The following is a 23,902-nucleotide window of genomic DNA, read 5'->3' on the forward strand; positions in this document are numbered from 1 at the left end:
GGCTCTGTACCTAGCACAACGAGGTCCCAGCCTTGGTTGGGGCTTATAGTTGCTATCGTAATACAAATAACAATAGAGACAAGCTCCATGGGAGGAAACCCACATACAATTTTGAAACAGACGCTAAAATTAGTAGGAAGTACGTGGAGGCACCTAAGCACAAGAGCAATTTTGTTCTGTTTCTTGGACCGTGTAGAAAGGTGGGCCTCAGCATTCTGGAGTCAGGGCTTTAATTTCAATTAGATTACACCAGTGTAACTGGGAAGAGAATTTGGCCCTATATCTATATAGGCAAAACGTCTTGTAAAATTGCAATCCATTCACTGTTTTGTGAACTCAAAATCCTACAGGAAGTGTCACAAATCCACACAATGTTCCTGAGTGCTAAAGTTTGCCTATGGATCTCCAAGTTATTTGACAGATGTGTAAATTCACATGTAGCCAAAAAATTCCCTAGTGATAGCACAGCTGTGCATGCTGAAGAGTGCAAGTTACTTCAGCTAATGTCGACATTAAGTTATGGTTAATTTTTTCCTACAAATTCACCTTTTGTCCGCAGGTGTAATGTAGCCTGAGGCCATTTGGGGCTGCTTTCACTCTGCTTTGGACAAACCAAGCCCTCTTTTGTACATTTCAGACTCAAATGCAAAAAAGGTCTGAGGAGCTGATCGTTTCAGTGAGTAGGATGAGTGCACAACTGGAGATCTTCAGTTATATACAGACTTTCTTAAATCCCAAATGTGGGCAGATACGCAGCACAGGTTTCATGGGGCTGTGACAGTTTGCCTCAATACTTCCTCTATCTGACACTAGTAGAGCAATGTGCTTTTAAAACAGGAACAGGGTTTACACTGGAGAGATGTGCATCAAGGATAAAATGTTTACCCTGTTAAAGCTCACCAGCTCGTCAGATAAACCTGGCATTGTTTGGGAAAAGCTAGATAGTCAAATGCATAGTGGTTTGGTGGCATTACCCCTTAATGGTTCCAAAGGAGTTATTACTGTATGCTACAAATATATGTTGAACATAATGTGCTACTTTGCAATACACCAAATTGAAGATGTGTCGGACTATTGTGTGTATGTGAATTTCAAGCTGAAAACAGTTTGTTCCTCCAGGTATATTCTTACTCTTGTCTTTTTTATGGAAAAGCTTGTTGCTGAGTAGGTGAAGCACACAGTAATCTGTTCTTTAAACCAAGCAAAAGGGAGCCTAATAAGGTTTCAGTCAGCTACAGTCACTCTCTTATACCAACTTCCATCAGACAAAATTATTAACCCTACATTAATCATTGGCTATAGTCATAACAGAGTCATGTAATAGATGAAAGATTACAGACTTGTAACCTTGCAGTTGTGGTGCAGTAGGAAAGCATTGGTGAGAAAAATTAATGCTAATTTCAATGAACTTTCAATGGATTGTTATGCCAAATCAAAAGTGTGGATGTATTGTTCTAATGAAGCTGCACATTGTACAGCTCAGCAATGGCATCAAAATGTGTCAGAAAGTGCTATGCTGTGTGGAGGAAGAAGGGAAGCTATGGTAATGGTAAAAGCATTGAACTGGAAATCAGCAGCCTTTCCTTCAGCAAGTCACTTACTCTTGCTGAGCTGCCTTTACCTCATATGTAAATGGGGGTAATAATACTTACCAACTTCACCCAGGCTCTGTGAGGCTCAAAATCATTCATGCTTATTAAATTTTCACATGCTCGGGTAGTTTTTCCACAGAATATGGATGGGGCAGATAGTGCTGAGTCCACAGCATCATTCCCCCTTCTGTCATTCCAGAAGAGCCCCTCTGTGGGACTTCTCTGGGACTGGGGCTCCAGGGTTTGTGGGGTTTATGGAAGACTAGTGAGAAGCTACTGTGCAAAGCATTCTCCTCTCTAATGGGAGAAGATATGCCACCCAATCGCCTTAACTTGGGCTCTGCACCATCCACAGAGGGGTGGAGGTCTGCAGACACAAGGTGCCTGGCCAACTGAGCTTGCACAGGCCATGCAAATCATTGCCTGTTTTGCTGCCTTGCTGGCAAATGACCATCTGTGAAGGAAGAAATCTGCAGGTGTGCAAGTTTAACACACTCTACGGAGTTAGGTTTTCCCCAGTTTTTATTGTTTCATGAGCATTTTAAACGATTTCTGTTTCCAGCCTTTTTATATGGTGATGTTAACTCTGAGAATACAAACCAATTCACTGTTGCCTTTATGGGTCTGTTGACAGACTGACACATGATACTACTAAAAGAAATGTGAATCTGCCCATTCATCTTAATGGGGTGTTAAACTTGAAGCCTTATATTGAAGCACCAACATTATAAAACTTTGCACTGCTAATCTCCACCTCAAAATCATCCTGAGAATGCTAATCAGGCTGGGTATATTTGTCACACCTTGGAGTTCCATTGATTTGATAGGAATAAGACTGTATGTCTCAATGTGCAATCAGAGAAATAACAGATATGTAAGGTGCTTACTGCCTTCCTAACAGTGGAGATATAAGTGGTGTTTATATTACTTTCAACAAAAAGGGCTGACTTTTGCAGTACAGCTAGTGAAGCTTTGTGGGCTTTTCCCATAAAATGTGATGCAGTGGCAGGGAAGGTGGTTCAATTTAATAATAAATATTTTTCAATCACCTGCAGTATCTTCTGTAAAACAATGATCACTCGATGATTACCTGGTCTGTTCATTCCTTCTGAAGCACCTGGCATTGACTCTCGAAAAACAGGCTACTCGGCCAGATGGACCTTTGGTCTGACCCAGGATGGCCATTCTTATGTAATGATGCTTAGTTTAAAGTACAGGAGGAGAATGGAAACTAAAACTCCAGAAAAAAATCTACAGCTGGAAGTGAAAATCCCCACAAATTTCCCTCAAATGTTCTGGAGGCTCTCCATTGATCCTACCTCTTTATGCAAATAAGATACTGAATAACAAGTATCATTGACTAAAGTATTTTTTTAATTCGGAGAGTGAATATAACCACATATATGGTACACATCATCATTATAATCCTTAAATCATCATGAGCTCCTATTGATGCCTTCAAAATTCAGAGTGCTCTCTCTTCACTTCTTTATATCTGACACCAGTTCTTATTGGGGGGGGGGGCTCCCTGCCATATCAATCATAGGAGTCCCTAACCTGCTCCCCTGTTCTGTTCCATTATCCAGTATCTCCTTTTAAGTCCTTTACCAGACCATTTATCTGGTCACTGGCTGCCCTCCCTAAGGAGTACCTGCACTGAACATTTGCCCAACCATACAAAATAAGTTGCGACATATGGTCTACCACCATTTCGTCTCACCAGAAAAGGTCCTCCCTTACACTCGCTGTGGGGAAGGCGAAAAAAACACATTCCAACAAAGCCAATTCTGGTGGTGTGGGAAAAATTTCTTCCCAGCTCCCTTTTAAAGGGGGTGACTACCTTAATGCCCACAGAAGGTCCTAACCCAGCCTGCCATTCGCCTCCACTAGGGGAGGGAGGGTGGGTGCTGGCTTCCTCGCTGCGTGGAACAAAGAGACTTGTCCTCACCCAGGTTTTGTACCTTTATGAACATTCCTGGGGGGTGGGGGTGAGTCACTGCTGCAAAGCTGACCACCGAGCACCTTTTTTACAGCAGTTTCTGACTTCCTTCCTCCCCTCCCCACCACAAAGCAGAGCTGCCCTTCCTGGGTATGCCCAGACAAACTCTGCACCACCGTAGTTGTGGTGCAGTCAGTCATGATTCACTGAGGCCCCAATTCTGCATCTGAAGAGTATTAAAGCACCTACTTAATTTTAAGCAGATATTTATGTAGATTTTAATAGGACTTAAGTACTGTACATGCTTAAAGTTAAGCGTATGTAAGTGCTTTGCTTAATCAGGTCCTAAATCTCTCCAACAGACATGGTTCCTTCCATACTATGGGGCTACTTCTTTACTTATCTTGGCAGTCTGTGCTCTGCTACCCTGACTAGTAGAGTTTCCTATTCTGCACCACCTCTGCCTGCTATCTCTGCCTGCTCATCTCTTAAATGGTTTAAATCCTTACTGTCCATCCACATGATCTTCATGATCCCCCTCAGGCATTTGTTTTCAAACCCATCCAAAATTCCTCTCATACTTTTTGTGTGTGCCAGGTTTCCACATCCCTATGCCAGATTTGTATGGAATAGATGCCATTTCCATTAACAGTTAACATCTTTTAGTTTACCCTGCTGAAAACCAGCTCACACAGCAAGCCACCCACAGACACACCTCTCTCCCCTCCCATATGTACATGCGCACACATTGTCTAATTAGGCAACTGGAGAGACCTCTATTGTGAAGCTGTGTCCTAAACATGTCATGCATCTAACCCTGTTGCTGTGTTAAGCCAAACTTCTCTAGCCTTGTTAGAGTCAAACTGAAATCCCAAACCTGAAAGAATCATTATTCTGTTTAGTGCCATCATTATGCCCGTTCTCCTTTCAATTTTGATAGTGGAAGCAAAGTAAGTACTTTACAGACCTACTTTACAACATAGGGATTCAAGGATAATACTAATTCTTTGATGAGTGATGGATACGAATGTGGACAATTTTGAGGTGGATTCAATGAAAATACGTTACACATCTTTTTTTTTCAGATACATTTTGAGACCCTTGTAATCATATTGAATCTGCTGTCTATAGCTTCAGAAGAGAAACTGGCAAAAATCTAGACTGAGAGAACCTTGCTAAGGGACAACCAAACTCTCTGTACAGTAATCAATTGACTTCTGAGGATGCTAACATTTCAAGATCACTTTCCTAAATATTTCTTAGTGCCAGCAATGACCCTCATGAACTAAATTTTGGGTTTGATATCAAGTGGGGCACATGATCCCTGAAGAATCATCTTGATGGAGTCCGCTATGCAACCTTTTAATGTTATTTTATTGCTGCTCCTTCAGTTTGTACAGTTCTAAATTCCAGGATTGTGGAATCCAGAAACTTGAAAAACCCATGTGACTGAAATCTGGTATGTTAGGTAAACATTGATGCTCAGGAAAATGTTGACTACATACTCTGAAGACTTAAGTGGTGTGCATACCATGAGTGTGAATGTCACTCATGGTATGTAGTGCATTGTAAATGTTTAAATAATCTGTGAGATTTCAAATGTTTTCGGTAGCCTATTAATTTAGCATCATTTTTTATGAGAAAAGAAAATCTGACTGCTCTCAAAATAGAAGATGATCATTAGTAAATGATTAACACTAGTTTTACTTCTGCTGATCTGCTGACAAGCCAACTGATCCATTTACCCCATGGACATGAGCAAGGTCAACTTCTAGTAAACAGGTCTCTTGCAGATGGAGACATCTTTTGTCATGGTAACAGTAAAAACTAAAAATAGCTTTTAAAATTTTGTCAAATTTGCATATGTATTGATTTCTTTTCCTTTGTGGAGCCAGGTTAATGCAATCTGATACATCACACAAGCAAGGGGTGACACAAGGAGCTTCATTTAATACTGCAGCCACTCTATGCCAAACATCTTTCCCTGTAAAACATTTTCCATCAAAACTGTCAGAGTACAGAATCCATCACAGGACCTGGGGCTAGCACAATCACTATGGGTGCCCATGAAAAGCTACATATCCACAACAGATTTCACTATGGCTGGTTAAATGCCTTCAGCATTTAAATGTTGTTGAGTGAATCTGTTAAATAGGATGATGGGTGAGTGACCATTATGTACAAAGTCATTCAGCTAGGACTACACCCTCGGCTGAAAAATATGGCAAACATATTAAAACTGTAGTGATTTTCTCTGCAAGTTGTCTCTGCAGTCCCACAGAAAATCATGAAAAAGTCTCTGCAGGATACCACAAATAATGCAATAAATTTTATTCGATAACAGGTATGCCCATGCTTCCATCAGCCAAAGGGGGCAAAAGAAACAATGTTTTATATCTTTTAAAATAAGTAAGTGTATTGCTTCCAAAAATAGTATAAATCCCTTATCACGTTGGCTGTTTTTTCCCCAAGTCAATACATCCACCGTGTGGTTGGTTTTTTTTGGTTCGGATGACATAATAGTTCCATACCAATATCTGGACAACCATGTTTGCCTCTCTCATATAATCATGGTAGTCAAATCTGGAAACTCTCTCTCTCAGATCACTCAGTCCAATCCCTGTAGTCACCTAATAAGTCATACTGTATAAAGATCTATTTGGGGGGGGGGGATTAATTAGTGTGGCTACAGCTTTGAAGATTTGGAATAACTTGATTAGAAATAACAATGATATTTTACAGTTCTACAGTGCCATTCATCTCAATGCCAAAAACATTTGGCAAACTTTGTGCCTGATCCTAAGAACATCCAGCATTTCTCAAGATTTGTGTCTTTATACATACAGAAGTGGTTTCACTTACCAGTGAAATTCAGCAACCTCTGGAAAAAAAGTATCAGCTGTTTAACAGGATACATCAATACTGCACAATTATTTAGCACTAGAAATGGAAAATCCTGTATCCAATTAAAATTGCATTGGAAATTTATGTAGGCAGGATTTAATTACCCAAATTAGAATTTGTCTGGGACATCAGGGCTAAAACCTATACTGGTTCAGAAACAGCCATGGTCTCTTTAATGGCCATATTTAATATTTTATGTGACTAGGGGTTAAATCCAAAAGATCTGCTATAGATCAGTTATAAACCACTGAAAATTAAGAAAACAAGTCGTTTTCTAGTGATGCTGAAGGATGTAACAAAACATCAAAGACCTTGCCTTGTTGCTTACAATATAAAAATCAGACACTGACAGAAAAAAAGATCTCCCAATCATCAAGCAATGAAACAGTAATGAGCATGGCCGTCATGGTCTCTGATTTCTTATATCCAGTACATGGCATCATGGTAAGTTTTGGTAACAGTAGATTCTGGCACATTTTAGATGGGGGAAGATTGACATAACTATAAAAAAACCATTGGTTTTAGTACAAGATTTTAAATAATATAACATCATGTAACTCTTTGTGGAGACTCATGATAGCTTCCAAAAATTACAACACTTGTTTAAATGTTTATGGGCCAGATCCTTAGCTGGTATAAATCAACCTAGTTTAATTGTAGTCAACAGAGCTACACCAGTTAATACCTAAGGATATGACCTTGGATATTTCTATATCCACTTAATTCTGTGATAGAATTTTTTTTCTCCAGAATCCAAATGGCTGTGGAGCAGATTCTGCTACCCTAATCACATTGACTAGAACGTTACTCTATCAAGAGATCCATTTATTTCAGTGGGAGTGTTGTGCAACATGAGTACAAGTGGAAGAACAGAATTTTATTTTCCAGGTGGCATTTGCTTGTAGTAAAGAATTAATATCATCAGGATTACAAGATGCAAACAAGAATCTTCATATGTCCTGCTGTAATGCTGCTCCCATGATTGCCTCCAAAAGACAAATGACTGTTACAACATGAAAGCAATAAAAATTAAATTCACCAGAGTCCCGTTATGACTGAGCTAGAAAATATGAATTCTGCATTAAGCACTTCTAATTTCAATGCTTGGGAACTGTTTTAAAACAGTCTGCTAATTTGTAGCACTGTAACATGCTTACTCCAACTGCTGTAGTGAGAGAAAACAGTTCCTCAATGGCACTGCACTAACAACTCCACTTTACTCACGGATAAGTCTAGGCAGTTTTCCACCTGTCCAGGCAGATAAATCAATTGCATGAGGCACCAGACAGGTGAATTTGTCAAGCCTTGATATAGTCTTGATGCAAGTAAGTTGCTGTTTATGTTGAATATTTTCAGTTTAGGTTATGAATGAGATTCTCTCATTCTTCCAAACACCTGTTTTGAAGTCTTCCTAGCTAATAGTGTCTTTTTGACATCTGCCTTATTGCAAGTGTAATTCTTCTGTGACAGGTGAAGCTCTTAACCTGCTTCATTTCCAGCTTTCCCTTCCAGAGAACCTGTCTCTCCCTATCTTCTAGGTTCTTGATCTTCCTTGTTAGTTGCACCGACATCTTCTTGGGATGTTGACCTGCAGGCCTAAAAAACTTCAAAATCATTAAATAGCAGGAGAACTCCTACAAACTACATTTGATGGTTCTGCTTACCTCTCCTGCAGGCTTACTGAGTGGTATGCTTCCATACTCTGCGTTCTCTCTCCACTTCTGTTATGCATGTCATCTGTTCAATGCAATTTGAAGTATTGCTGAACAATATGAATCATCTACACTTTTCATTGCCTGGTCAAGTCATAAACATACCAAGCTATCCATTTGAAAAACATCCAAGGAACCAAATATCAAAAAATTCCCATGGAGAATATTAAAGAAATTTCAAGTGGATGTGATACTATGTCCTACTGCATCAAGTTATCTGAAAAAAGTGACATGACATAGTTGGAGGTTACATGATGTAATCTGGCACAACATGGTGAATATGGAATGCTTGGGAAAACAAATCTTTTGAATTCAGTACTCAGTAGTAGCTATTTCACCAAAATTTATTATAGCAAGTGGAAGTAGGGTGGATGACAATGACCCACAGCCCATAAACTTGTAGGTATATTTTTTGCTGTGGAAGTGAATTATTTTCAGGTAGTTTAATATATCTCTGATTGTAATTACTTCTCAGACCAATATTATCCTTGAATATTTGACCTGAATAGCTCAATGTCTTTGTTTAAGAACAGAGTCACTTGAGATTGGGGCAATACATGAAGAGAGCCAGGCTCAAGCACTGCAAAATAAAATAAATAATAATAATAATAATTAATGGAACTTACTTTCTATTGTGTCAAAATCATAGTGTGACACTTTTTCCTGTGTCGGGAAATGCTCTTTTAAAATGCATATTTTAGAAAGAAAGAAAGAACGAATGAAAGAACGAACCTTTGCCATGGTTCTAATGTTCTATTCATTTATAAAGAAATCGGCCCAGGTCTTTTGGAGTAATATATTTTATGCTGGTTTCAATTTCTTTCTTTCTCTCTTTCTTTCCTTTCTTTCTTGCCTTTTTCAAATTGAAACCAGCATAAAATATTACCCCAAAAGACCTGGGCTGATTTCTTTATAAATGAATAGAACGTTAGAACCATGGCAAAGGCAAATTGGCCTACAAGAAAACTGACAGCTTTATAGCCTATGTCTCTGATTGAAATGTTGGGAAATCTCTTGGCAATTCTCCCAGACATCCAGGTAGAACAGTGAGTTCACTGATTATGTTAACTAAAACAATCTGGCTTTGCACAAACGCACCTCAGGCCCAGCCAAGTGTGAAGGCTTATCAGCATGCCAGACCAAGAAAAAGACCTGTTTACCTGAGGAGAGTAGCTAAATGACTAGGCTTTGAGAAATAAAAACAGGAACATCAATGCTCAGTTTTTTTGTTTTTTTAAAAAATAAATAGCTTAGATGTGAAGGCAATGATTGAGCACTCAGTGGGGCGGTGTGAATGTTAAACAAGGGCACACTTTGGTCCAGTGTGTTTACTGCATTTAATAATAAGAATATCATAGTGATAAGTATGGTATTAAAACACATACAGAGAGAGAGAGAGAGAGAGAGAATAAATGTATTTCTATGAGAGAGAGATTCTTAATAAATTAGGATGACGTTAGGCCTTTTAGGCACAGTCTGGAGTATGGGGTGGCACTTAGCTGCGCTACCTCAGAAACTGGGAAGGAATTGACTCACAGTTCCTTGCTCCAGGAGTGGGAGAAGGGAAATAACTTACTACAGCCCTGAAAATAAGGTAGTTTGCATCCCTAACTCACTTGTGTGTAATCATCTCTTCTGGCCAGCATATCCTGGCTCCCCCACTCCCGGCCTCTCCACTTGCCCCAGTGCTGCTCTCTTGCAGAGTCGCAGTACATGTCACTCTAATGCAGCTTCACAGGCATCATGGGCCTTACTGCCTACCAACCCTCCACTCATCTACATTACAGCTAATCAACATCCAGCCCCAAAACTTCATATATGAGAAGTACAAGTGTCAAATTGTAACAAAGCTCAATTAAATAACTGAAAACAATGAATGTAACATTCAGAATATTCCAAAGAAGGGGGAAAGAACCATTTCCATTACCTTTTAAAGATCAAATTAAAATTCTAATAAATCCAAACTATACAGATTACAAAAGAAATGCTGCTGTTAAGTGACAACCTTTTGGGCTAAATCCATAACTGAATGTTATTTTAAACAGCACATAACCCAGAGAATTATGTTGATGTTTACATAACCCCATCTCTTGGAATCTGTGTATGTTTAGAATTTAGTTTGTAAATAGATTTTGTTATACTTCTCCATCAAACTCTCCAATATGTCTTTTTAAAAAAAAAATCCTGTGTTGTGTTAAAAGATAACTACAGCAAGTTACAAATATGAAGGAAGTACCTCAAATAATGCTCTTTCCCCAGAGATGCCCCTTGGTTGTAGTCAGTAATGCAATCAGATATCTGGGGTTATTTCAACTGCCTGCCAAAACATCACTCATGTCTATTAAAGTATCCTGAAAAACACCATTACATCAATTCCAGCAATGGCGTAATTATTCTTCTTTCTGGAATGTCTTCTGATGTGAGTCAGTCCACTTGAGTGGGATTTCATTGGAAAATGGCTTTAGGAATGTTTTAAATAAGGGAAGGATGGGGTGGGGCCCCCTTGCAGCAGGCATTAAGGAACATTTTCAAATCATATTTCATCAACCACTCAGTAACACTGACCTAAGGTAAAACAGAATAATGCAGAGAGACAGGGTGTTCCACTCAGACTTGCTATCATAATAACAGATAGGATAACTGCATCTTTCCAGAATAGTATTTCCCAAAGATACAGGGCATTCCTTGCACACTGCACACTTGGTTCCTTCCCAAACCAGCATTTGGTGAACAAGGAATGCACAGTTGAGTTCATCATTATGGCAAAAACAAAACAAAAAGACACTTAGAATTGTATCATTTGTATCATTGCTTAATGAAGTAAATTTGGATCTCTGCTTAGGAATGTGGTGCAACAACAGGAAGATACGCAGTAGAAGAAATAATAAAAGCAATTTATTTTATGTACTAATCAGTAGTAGTCACTTAGAATGGAGATATCATAGATAATATGGATAATCCATAAGGCACCACTGCCATCCATTATGGCTAGGTAAATTGTGGCACAGTACGAAATGTGGCTTTATTATGGTTTCATATATTGAGAGTCAGCAAAGTGAACTTTATGTATGGAAAATCTGTAATTCTGCTTTTGATTATACCAGTGTAAAGCCAAACTAACTTTTTTATGTCACTGGCATAACAGAGGTGAATCTGGCCTTCTGCCTCTTCTTTTAACCTTGCAAACAGAAAAGTTTAACTTTGTGAAATTCTGCTTCCCTATAGGAACTATAGCACTGACAGGAATAATGCTGCATACTTTTGTAGTTTAGAAGGGTAAAGAACATTTAAACAACCTCTAAATAAACAAACAGTTCCAAATTCATCCCTGATAGAATGCGAATGAAGTTGATGGAGCTTCACCGGGGATGACCACAGACCATTGTATTTTACATTTTTTAAATTTAAAAATCAAATTTTAAAGAGCACTGCTTTATAAAACTGTTCCTACCCAACTCCATGGAGCTACATCCGTTTTGAAATATCATGGGTGAAATCCTGGTCGCATTGAAAGCCGTGGCAAAACTCTCATTGACTTGAGTAGGACCAGGATTTCACCTTATATGAGGATCTATTTTCCTTTTGGTAGACAATCATAGCTTCTATGCTAGTGATTTTGCAGATTCATCCTTGCCATAAAGAGAAATGTGAAATTCTGCCTCACCTGTGTCCTGCATAGTGTTGGGTGTCAGAAGAAGACCCTTCTAAAATCTCACTTCTTCTGTAAGCGTAAAAGTTTTGTTGTCAAACTAAGAAAAATCTGAAAAATCAGAGTGTATTTTTACTGAAACATTAGCATTAGCAAGATTTTTTCTTTAGTGAGTAATAATAATGAGATGCTGGTAACGTGCATCTGAGGGTCTCATGGCACTTTACAAACATTAAGTAAATAAGGCCCTGATTGTCTCCTCTGCTTCTGTAAGCATAGAGAAGCATGGTCCAAAAAGGCTGTCTTTGGAGTATAGGGGGTGTGGATAGTGCCAGCTCTGTGGCACCATCTCCCAAATGCTCTATGATCCTAAGGAAGTTATCTATATCAGAGTCTTCCAGTGTGGGATTTGGGGTATGGGAGTAGGTGATGGGGAAGAACAGCTCTCACTGGATGCTTGAAGCATCATTAATTCCCTTTTCATTCCTCCCTATTGCCTATGACAATGCCGCACCCACAGGAATTGTTCTGCCAACAAAGTTGAAGCCCGTGTAGCAAAGCAAAATGAATTCCCCTCTGCACAACTAGGTATTCACTTCCCCACAGATGTAAAGAGTTGTGAGACTATATTCTCTTGCCCTACCGATAGGACAACTAAGCCTCTCCACTGAGCGGGAGATCTGGTTAAACCCTCTCCCCATAATCCCCAGAGTTTGCTGGTCATCTTGTCAACATCCCACAAATATTTTGGCAGAAAGGTATGATCTGACTTAAGCCTCATAACTCACCTCTTAGGTATGCATCATTAAATCCATTTTACCAATGGGCAAATGGAGGCACAGACAGTATGATAGCATTCTCATATATGTTTGCATTATATTTCTATTCATGTATTGTATATCACAGTTCTATCTGTGTCATGTTTTGTTGAGTATTATAAAATTAAATAAAAACTTTTTTAACATAGTAAAAGCAGGAGATGAGTCAATATCCAGAGCCAACATGTGTGAAAATGAGATGGATATGAGCAATGATGCACTGGTAAGCCTGAAAGGATCTTTGCAAACTCTGAAAATCCAGCATCTTTCTTCAACTCTTAGGAAATGTAGTCACTCAAACTCATGCCAGTAAAACCTGTGGTGCAGTCCCATCTTCATTCTATACACAAATATATATTTTCTCTATATAGACTAATGCAGTGGTCCCCACTAAAAAAATCAACATTTATAATCAGTTGTATGCACCTCTGTGCCTACCTATCCATCTCCCTCTCTTGGTTCTTATACCATGTCCACCATAATAATCTCTGAACACCTGTGTGGAAATTGTTGGCAAATGTTCCATTTTTAAATGGCAGCTATATATTACATCACACCCAGAATTCCAGTGAACACGTCTGTTTCTCACAGTTTAAATACACTGCAGATTCCTTTTCAGCTGAACATGTATTGCACTTATTAAAGTTAAAGTGAACAGGCAGTTCTTCATAATACTACCTCACACATGGGACAGCTTAATGGCGTTGCAATTAATATATGCATAAGTACAACCTGCATTATCAGTGATAAAAGACAAGTTAACCTCTTGATTACATATAATTACACAATATAAATTCCTGTAACTAGTGCAAGCATGAAAGATAGCCTGTAACCTTTGCAGTATATAGTGAGGGTTCACTGTAGTTCCTTCCAAGCACACAGCTGATTTCCATTTGAGCATTTTCACAGTAAACAAACTGTTTATTAAAAATAACTTCTAGGGAAGTCACATGGTCACATTTTCTGCTGATGTAGAGTGGTGACTTGAATAGGAGTTGCACCATTTTACTCCAGCAAAGAATTTGGCCCAGCAAAGAATTTGGTCTACAAATTAAACCAAAAGCAGGGATATTTTAGTTTAGTTAAATAAAAATGGGGTGTCACAAAAGGACTTTTGAAGAACTATTGCTTTATGGAAATCAAGCATAGATGTCCTTCAATTAGAAAAATGAATATAGGTTGAACAATCCTGGACTTTAAGCACAGTTCTAACTGCAATTAAATGGAAATAATTTAAAACTGTAAAACTCCAAAGAGAAAAAACAAAAACAAAAAAAACCCTCACATACATGAAACCAGCAGATATAGAGCCATTTTGTACAGTTCAGTAGGCAAGCTAACATGAAGTTAATAGTGACAATTGTTTTAAATTGATTCAAATAACAAATACACATTTCAGAGATTATGAAGTTTTTCACTGCATTTTTCTTTTTATCTTTAAAAGAAAACAATGCTAATAGTTTCCTTTTTCCTACACTCAATTACTATTTACTACTTTCTTGATGTGGACTTTCAAAATACAAAGAAGATTTGGCAAGTTTTCAAAGTCTTTCTTCAAAGTCAGCTCTTAAGTACTTTTTATAAAAACATGAAGAATACTTCTTACTAAAGAGAATTGATAATGTACTGCTTTCATTATTTGTATATGAAATACTGTCAGATAAATGCACATGTATTCATTTGTTTGGACCTTCTCTGTTAACCTTGTGTATGAAATCGATTTAAGAAAATGAAATTGTTCGTAAGAGTCAGTACCATAACAACCCTTTCTACCAAAAGCTGCTCCAGACGTTATAGACTCAGATTTTCAAAGAAGAAAGTTACTGTATTTGCAAGTTTAGAGTCAAACTTGGCAGTTTTTCCAAACAGAGTGGTCAGAAGCAGGAAAAAAAATAAACATATGTTTCCAGGATTTTTTTTTCCAGCTATCATAGAAAAGAATGGTACAAGTTTGTCACAACCCTTTTAGAAAGTTATTTATGAAACCATATACCTGAAAATAATTGAGCTAATTCATTGCTAATTAATTAGTTAATAATATGTATGCAGCATTTGTAAGATGTGAAGCACTTTATAAGTGCTGTGTGTTACTCTTTTGAGTTGTTAACGGTAGAATTTAAAATTAACATGAATCAAAGCAAGCCAACTATGCCCTACCCTGCACAACTACAATGTAAACTAATCAAATTGATTTTGTGTCATCTGCAGAGAGTCACATAAATCTGTTTATAAACAACACAGGTGGCAGGAGGGGATCAAATTCAGAAGTGATTTGAAGGTATTGCAAAAGTACCTGTAAGTGTGAGTGCAAGAGAGTTTGTGCTGCTTACACACTGAGGGGCCTAAAAATGGTACAAGTTAAAGTAGGCAAGGGAAGACCAGCTTTTAACTTACACCTCCTTACACCTGTCAGTTACTTTTCCTACTGCACCTTTTTCATCTGGCCCCTCAGCATGTGGTTTACAGCAGATTAGATTCCCTGGGCCAAAGTCATCCCTAGTTTGATTCAACTGACTTCAACAGAGTGACTTAAGAGTCAAACAAGGGATGACTTTGGCCCAGGGAATCTAATCTGCTGTAAACCACATGCTAAGGGAATCTAAATTGGTATAAACCAAACCTGTATACCCACTTATGATGAGCAATTCACATCACCTTACCTATCGCCTCTGAATGGCACCCTGTTTTGTAAACACATAGACTTAACTCTTCAATAGAAATTGTAAGAATTGTAAATTGTGAAGAAGAATAGAATCATAGGTCTAGAAGGGACCTCAAGAGGTTATCTAACCCAGCCCCCTGCACTGAGGCAGGACCAAGTACTTCTCAAAAATAGTAATAATAAACAATATTAATACCTAACTCTTATATAGTCCTTGTACAGCAAATATAAATATTTGACTGCATCCCTCTCCTCTGCACTTTTCATATGTCACTTGTCTTCTTAGTTTGTAAACTCAAGATAGGGACATGGGTGAAATCCTGACCCCATTGAAGTCAAGAGGGTTTTTGCCATTGACCTCACTGGGCCAGGATTTCACCCTGTTTCCTTGCATATGTTAGTAAAGAGCTTAGCTCAGTCGGCCCTGATCCAGATTGTGGTTTCTGGATGTTACCATGATATATATGTTAAATAAGTTATCAGGAGAGCTGAGGTGTGTGGAAGAGGAATTCTTATAACCAAATGTGGGTCTTCCCTCGGTGGTCCCAAGGAGCCTCGTTGTGCCTTTCAGTCACCTCATCATTCATTCCATGTCCCCTCCCTTAGAGAAAAAGTAGCAGTCACTGAAATGACAGCAAGGCACCTCTAAGGGCTTCACACTGCAAAACCTTACACAGACATACAGTAATTCTTATTCCAGAAACTGGTCCCATTAGCACTACTTATATGAGTAAGGATTACTTCAAGACTGGTAAAAAGGCAGTGTGGTCCAGTGAATAGGACACTAGACAGAGGACACAGCAGACCTGGGCTCTATTTCTGTATATCCATTCACAATGTGCAATTCACGCCACCTTAGATATCACCTCCGAATGGCATCCTGTTTTGTAAAGACATGCATTTAAGAGTTAAGTATAAATTGCAAATGTGCCGAATCATAAATCTAGGCTCTAACTTGCTGTGTGACTTTGGGCAAGTCACTTCACCTCCTTGTGTCTCTATTTCTCCTCCCACCTTTTCTCTCTCTTGTCTATTTGAGTGTAAGCTCTTTTGGGCAGGGACTGTCACAATGGGGCACTGATCTCAGATGAGGCTCTACTGTAATGCAAATAATTAGACCCTAAATCTGTAATGACACTGATGTGTGAAATCCTATTGCCTCCATCCATTACCCTTAACACTTACTTTCGTCTCCTAAAGCTGAAAATACCAGCTCTGCAGCACTGCTGGCTCCATCCCAAGAAGCCAGAGGTCACTTCAGAGCCAGTTCTACTAAGGGGCAATAGATAGTGCTGTTGCCTGGGCCTTTTTCACTATTTTTTTTAATAAAAGCTAAACTGAAACTTATGCTAATTGAGGGCACAAAATATTTCAAAGAGTTATAATATATTCTTATGACAGGAATTATGCTATGCATAATATAAACAGCTGTATTTAAGGAAGATAATAGTTTAGCTCCAGGAAGTAATCATTAAAGAATCACTCCCCCCCCCCAATTAATGAAAATAAAACTTATGTATTATCATAGATAAGGGAAGATTAGAGGATGAAGTAACATACACTATTCGATTTGCTGCACCAAAAAGAATTAAAATTAATACTATAGGGCTTTTTATTATCCAGTGTTTTCATACAAGCTGGATCACAAAACATTGTACAGAGAGCAGAGGGAGGGAGGGAAGAAGAGGCAGAGGCATGGGGAAACAGATCAGTTATCAGCTGAGATTTAATATGAAGCAGTAAGACTGTACCATGAGGCAGGAGTTACAGAGTGGAAGACTCACACCAACAAAGGCAAACTTTTGAGAAGAAACGGAAACGGCTGGTGTTAAATGGACAAAATGAGGAAAGAAGTAAAAAGAAGAGGAACCAAATTCTTCTCATGGTTACACCAGTGCAACTCCACTGACATCAGTGGGTGTAACTGAGTGGAGCCGAGCCACATAGCCTGGAATAAGCACAGAAAGGGTTGGAAAACAAATAGGGTGATTCGGATCTGGAAGCTGAAATGAATGGAGAGCTACTGGGGGAGCTGTTGGACAAGTTGTCCCTTAGGCTTTAGGAAAGCGAGCTCCCTCCAAAAGACAAAAAACTGCACATATTCAGTTTTATAAAAGGAACTATGATGACAAATGCAGTCCTTAAAGCCCCATCACACAAGGAGTTGCTGGCACATCCATTTGTTACCTTCATGCAGTCTATTCTAGTTTTGATCTATGGGATATTTGGCATACAAGTCTCATTAGCATTAATAGGAGTTACCAGTCTCCCCTCACATTGTGAGAACAGACATCAGCGTGTTTTGTCCAAGACAGGGGCTGAATTGAAAGCATGCTTGCAGATCCTACAGCATCCTTTCTGGACACTGCCAGGCAGTTGCTAAGCCAGACACAGCAACACCCTCTGTTCTACATTACTCACCCCCAAGGCTGTGCTAATAGTCACCGGTATGCAGACTGATTGAGGCACACCCTTCCCTCAGCAACTGCAGTTCATTACCTCTTCAAAGGAGTAAGGCGGAAACCCATGCTGAACCCTGAAATACTGCAGTCATCCCGCAAATGATTCCACCCTTTGCATAGCCAGAGCCCCCTGTGCACTGCCAACACAGAATGGCAGGATGTCTATCCATCAGCAGCAGAGGGGGAGCCACCTAACTGCTCTGCACTAACTGTAGTTAAAGAACCTATCCTCCACCCATATGTCTTTATCACACAGACTATATTTGCTTAGACTACCCGTCCCCCCCATTAATCAAATACATATACACAATAATCAATCTATCCCTACTCACCTTGACTGTCAGACTGTCTCTGAGAATCAGGGGGCTCAGGGAACACTAGCTGGTGTCCTTGCTCCCTCATCATCTTCCTGGTCCAGCATGCTTATGTCCTCCTGAGCCTCACAGCTCCTATGTCCTCTTCTTTTCAGGGCTCCTTATTTCATGTATGTCTTCCCCCTCAGGCAAGGATCATGGCAATGCTGTGTAGCATAAACATATCTGGAACATCCTGCTAACCTTGTCAGAGGTGTACGTAACATGCCACCAATCTCAGGCCAACACCTGAATCCCAGGTTGAGAATGCCAAAGTCCTGCTCAAAGCCCATTTAGGTGGATCTGAATTTACTGCTGTATGTGTGTCATGCCCATGTTTTCTAAGCGTGCTCTTCATCTCCTGAGGGAAGGAGAGAGAGAGAATTTATTAGCCAGATCATCAGTGGGAATGTATGTATGTGGAAGGACCAAGGGGTAAGTGTTGTCCCCACCTCAAGAACTGCAGATGGCCCCTGGCAGATGTGATTTCACTGTATGGGGAGGGGGAAGGATTTGAAAGTAAGGCAGAGGGTACTCACTCTTACAAGGTGGAAGCTCAACTCCGTGGTGGATATCTGTAAGACAGCATGCAGCAGGCAGAGCCCAGGTGGGCCCGAGGACCCTCCTGCCTTTCTCTCAATTCTTACCTACGTGTGTGGGGGGTAGGGCGGGTTAAAGCTTTTCATCCCCCTAGTGCATTTGCTCACTACCCAGTCCAGCTAAATGGGCTAGGTGCCGAATTGGGGATTTGCCTCCAAAACTGTATTAGCATTGCTGGCCTACACCCTGCAATAGAAATGGAACCAGAGCCTAATGCCTGGCTCTGTAGCTGCTAACCCCACCTCAGCTTTAAGGTGATGAAAGACAATACATTTAGAACAAAATCAGAGATGTTTAGTTCCGAAAGTTACAAAACCAACATGTTAATTTCTGGATTTTTAACACCAGCTCAGACTATCATAAAATGCAAAAGATCACATTAAATAAACCATTCTTTCCAGCTCCCCATCAGGGAAACCCGTACAAAACTTAAAATAAAACTCTATTTCTCCAGGCATGCACAGTCTTGTGCAGACATCAGTAGCGTGCAAACTAGACACACTTTTATTGAATCTCACCCTAAATTACTTTCAAAAACAGTTTCTTCATATTTGTTTGGTAGATTTTGCAGTCTCTTCCTCTTTCTCTATTTTCAGACAGCTTTGCCTAATGGGAAATGGATATACAAATTTAGATCTTTTTACAGTTACTAAGGCTTTAAAAACTGATCTGTAAAAAAGAATCCAGTGGGTAGGTGGAGGGTGGGGAACGGACACATATGTAACTTTGTTCTGTAATCCCTGCTAGAGAAAATGTTCAAATAGTCATTTTGAAAAGTTGCACTGAGTACATAGACAGCTGTTCCTCATACATACTGGGAATGTTTCTTTTAAATTCCTAAGGACACAAGAGTTTGAAACAAAGCCAGTACCTCTAGAAATGTCAAAAACTAAATACACCCCATACTGATGCTTTCACTGTCCCAACAAACTCTCTCCCACAACTAAAACATTAAAACTTTTACCCCATATCCCACATTGTGAGATTAGGCCAATAACTAATGTTCTATCCAAGCAAAATACATTTTGTCATTGCTTGAAAATTTTACCTTTCACAGAAGTATAGTATTTCTGACCAGCAGGGAACATATGTCAACATTATCTATTATTACACAATTTCAGGACCAGAAAGGGAAGGTGGGTGGTGGATGTTAATAACAACTTAAGCGATTTTCTAAGAGAGGCATTTGAGAAGTACAAAGCCAGAAGTTTGAAATGTTTTTGTCTGATTGTAGCTGTGTCAGCAACCTGCCCCCTCCACTAGTGCAAACCTAATTCTGCCTGTGACCTAGTGCCCAGTTCTCTTTTTCAATCTGAGCCAACACTTTGCTAAACTGGAAAGTTTGAAAAATACCTTAGAAAACTTCTCCACCAAAGAAAGAAAAGAAAAACAAAAACATATGACTAGTCCCGATGAAAATGACTCCCACTCACTACGGCAAACACTGTGATCATAAGAGATAGAAGCTTCTTAATTTTTAGTATTATTTTTACTTTTAATATATTAGATCAACTATTTATGTTTCTCTGTGTGTGTGTGTGTGTGTGTACACTATTACTGTCTTTGGCTGTACAGTGCCTTCAAAATAAGAATAATTTAAGGACTCATACAGAATGTGGGAAGGATTGGGCCAGTATGGCAGACTAGTAGGGGAGGAAGGATTATTACGGCATGGGATCTGAAAGCAGTGGGTTCTAGTCCCTGTTCTGTCACAGATTTCCTGTGTGACCTTGGGCAAATCACTTATCCTCTCTGCACCTCCCTTCCCCATCTGTAAAATGTGGGGATAATAGCACTTTCCTGCCTTGCAGGGGTGCTGTGAGAATAAATACATTAAAGATTGTGAGGCATTCAGATACTACAGTAAAAAAGGCCATATAAATACCCAAGATAGAGAGATAGCAAACTGCAATGGATAATTACCACACATGTGCAAAATGTAACTTTGATAGGCAGACACAGAGTGCTGAAGCAGCATACTCAGGCCCTGGGGGTGGAAGTGCTTTGTGTCACTCAGAGCCAGCTTCAACAGCCGGCATCCTGGACTTTTCAGAGGCTCCTGGGGCAGATTCACTGCCCTGCTGTACTCTCTTTGCACCACTTAAGGGCTGCTTTAGTCATTTTCAAGGTGGCTCTGCAAACATTTCTGGCTTGAATATTTGGGAGACTTTCCACCAACATCCTTGCAAACCAACAAAATATGAACACTCATAGAAAATAAATCTAACCGATCTCAAACAGCCCCATGAGTTTGTGATGATTCAAACATTCATTCCCACTTTTCAATATTTGCCCATTGTTGTTCTGGATTCTAGAGTTAATAAATGCAGGGGGTGGGGGAAAGAGAGGAAAGGAGGGGATTTGTGTCACTTATCCCCAAGGAAAGCAGTCTCATGTCACCTTTCTGTGTACCGGGAGATCCACGCCAATCAGGCTCTGGAGCAAGTAGGGCCTCATGTCGTGTTATCTGTGAGCAGGAAGTCTTCACATCAGCAGAAGCTACAGTTCTAAGTGACCCAGGCGCAACTCTGGATTGCACTAAAGGAACTAGCAACATGCTTTTCATTAAATGAGTATCTTTTGTGTAGAGGACATGAAGGACAGCAGAAGTCAAATGCAGGGCACTCCATGAATTTACAGATGCTGGAGGGGGGAGAAATAAAATGTCAGTTTCCCAGAAATGGCTGGTCACAAAAGACACATGTATGACTTTGCTGGGTATGTTTCTGAAATAAAATATGTTATTTTGTTGTCATGAACTCCAGTCTTCAATAAATATCTTTCACTGGCCACTTTCTGTGCCATTCCCAGCACAGGGGGCCATAACTTTGAGCCAAACCTTAGCTGCTGAAACAGTCCTTGGAGGCCATAGGCACCCAGGTGTAGGACAGTGCAGGTCTGTCTGTTCTGTCTTGCAGTGGAGACCAGACCAATACCTAACAATCCTGGGACTGAGCAGGGCCATGTAAAGGTGGCTTATAGCTTCCTTTGTACCCCATCCCCAATTCCCCTACCCCTAGAGTAGTAATGGGTGCAGCATGAGCAGTCCCCAGGGTCTGGCCCATTGTCCTTCTATTTGTATGGGACTGATAGTAAATCTTTTTCAGGACCTTTGTAAAATATGCTAGGGGCCTCACACTGTGTTTCAAGATGTGAATTTGTTTGAGGATTTAAAAAAAAAAATAATAATAATAATAATAATTTCCTTTCCGTAACAGGCCAATGTCAAGGTTGCTGGGCCCAAAATGTCTCACCTACTTTTTCCTCTCTCATATTTTGTCTGCAAAATCCATGTGATTCTTTACAGGTGCCACCACTCCCACAAAAAAATATCCTTCAGGATATTTATTTCCCTCAAAATACAAATTATTCTGTTCCTCAGTAGTTATTTGTTTTGCATACAGTTACACAGCTGAATCAAAAGCAGCAAGATATGAATAAATATATAAATAATGGAAACACTGAGGTGTAGTTTCTCATGTTTAACGTAACACAGGGGAATACATTTTTATAGCAACCCAGTAAATGTTGTAAACTGATGTTTTCAATTGCAGTGACTCAGAATTAACTTCTAACTGATATCTAAACTAGTTGCAGCTTTTTATAGTCTCATGCTTTAAAGCCATAATGATTTTTTTCATCAGCTGTAACAGAAGAAATTATATTTTACTAGGAGTTAGTAGAGGTAAACCACCAAAAAAGTAAAACTGAAACCACTTATAAATGATTATTTTTGTTCCACATAACTTCACTGAGTGATATAGAGGCCATAACCCTTTTACCTTATAGGAATGTATATGCGTAGTTCATTACAAAAGAGTGTATATTGTTTGCCAATACTTAGGGCATGTGATAATTAAGGGAAAATATACCAAGAAATGTAAGAAAAATAAGATTCTCCTTTCTTGTAATGGTAATTCAAATATTATTTAGCCAAAGCAGAGATTTTTTGTGCCTTTTTTTAACAGAAACTGATATCCCCCCAAAATAACGCCATTGGCACACACAACCCCATTCCCCCTTACAAATAATCCAGGTCATGTCTTTTTTTTTTTTTTAAATGAGAGAGCAGAAAATACCACCATCTGAAGGTCAAAGTTTCTTGCTGATTCTTCCATGAGAGGGACACTTTGTGGGATACTGGAATGAGGAGTGTACACCTTGCAGATTCTGACTGGACAAACCCACTGACCCTGGAATGTCTTCTCATTTTTTATTATTATTCATTATTTGTATTACAGTAGTGCCCGGAGGCCTCGACCAAGATCAGGGACCCATTATGCTAGCCACTGTAGAAACACAGAGTCCGTGCTGCAAATTGCTTAGAATCTAAATAGACAAGGCAGACAAAGGGTGAGTGGGGAAACAGAGGGTGCATCTATCCTGCAAATAAATGCATGTCAGCTGACTCTAGGGTGACCAGACAGCAAGTGAAAAATCGGGACAGGAGTGGGGGTAATAGGAGCCTATATAAGAAAAAGACCCAAAAATCAGGACTGTCCCTATAAAAATCAGGAAATTTGGTCACCCTAGCTGACTCGGCTTGTAGAATTCAGGCTACAGGGCTGCTTAATTGTTGTGCAGACGCTTGGGGTCGGGCTGGAGCCTGGGCTCTGGGACCCTCCCTCCTCGCAATTCAACAGCCCTGTAGCCTGAGCCCCGCAAACCCAAGTTAGTTGACATAGGCCAGCCACAAGTGTTTAATTGCCATGTAGAGGCATGGAAAGGTGAATGACATGCCCAAGGTTCAACAGCAGGTCTGTAGCAGATCTAGGAGTAGAACACATGTCTCCTGACCCCTACTCCAGTGCCCATAACCACTAGCCCACACTATTTCTCAAAGCTGTTCTTCGGGCTCCCCAGCATCATTATCAGTCATAGCACATTGGCTAACCACCCCCATTCCCACACCATACACACCTAAATTTTTCAGAGGGTGTCACAGGCCCAGACCACAAACACTGATGAAGATACAAACTTTGTACTCCTATAGCCAGCAGAACCCAAACACCTGGATTCAAATGCTTCTGAACTTGGAGGTTTAAAATCCAAAACTGAAGAGATGACTTCTTAAAGAACTAGGTTAGAGCTGTGAATTCTGATATGAACCAGGATCTTGGGTTTGGATCCAGGTTTTTGATTTGGGCCCCATCTCTAGTTTTAAAAATAAAAAATAAATAAAAAAAGGGATAAAAAGAGATGAAAAGATAA

General features: G+C 39.6%; 1 long non-coding RNA gene across 5 annotated transcripts in view; it reads right to left on the reverse strand.

Moving 5' to 3' along the window:
- Positions 1-23,902, reverse strand: part of LOC120374218 — a 60,057-nt gene that overhangs the window by 14,443 nt on the left and 21,712 nt on the right. For 4 of the 5 annotated variants that reach the window (XR_005585939.1, XR_005585938.1, XR_005585937.1 and 1 more), the window contains exons 3-5: positions 21,092-21,334; positions 19,210-19,297; positions 18,071-18,452 (exon numbers count right to left, since the gene is read on the reverse strand). This is a non-coding gene — a long non-coding RNA (uncharacterized LOC120374218). The remainder of the gene's footprint in view (positions 1-18,070; positions 18,453-19,209; positions 19,298-21,091; positions 21,335-23,902) is intronic. The other variant, XR_005585940.1, reaches the window with a different exon arrangement.

The sequence above is a fragment of the Mauremys reevesii genome, linkage group 11 (assembly GCF_016161935.1).
Source record: "Mauremys reevesii isolate NIE-2019 linkage group 11, ASM1616193v1, whole genome shotgun sequence".
NCBI lineage: Eukaryota > Metazoa > Chordata > Testudines > Geoemydidae > Mauremys > Mauremys reevesii.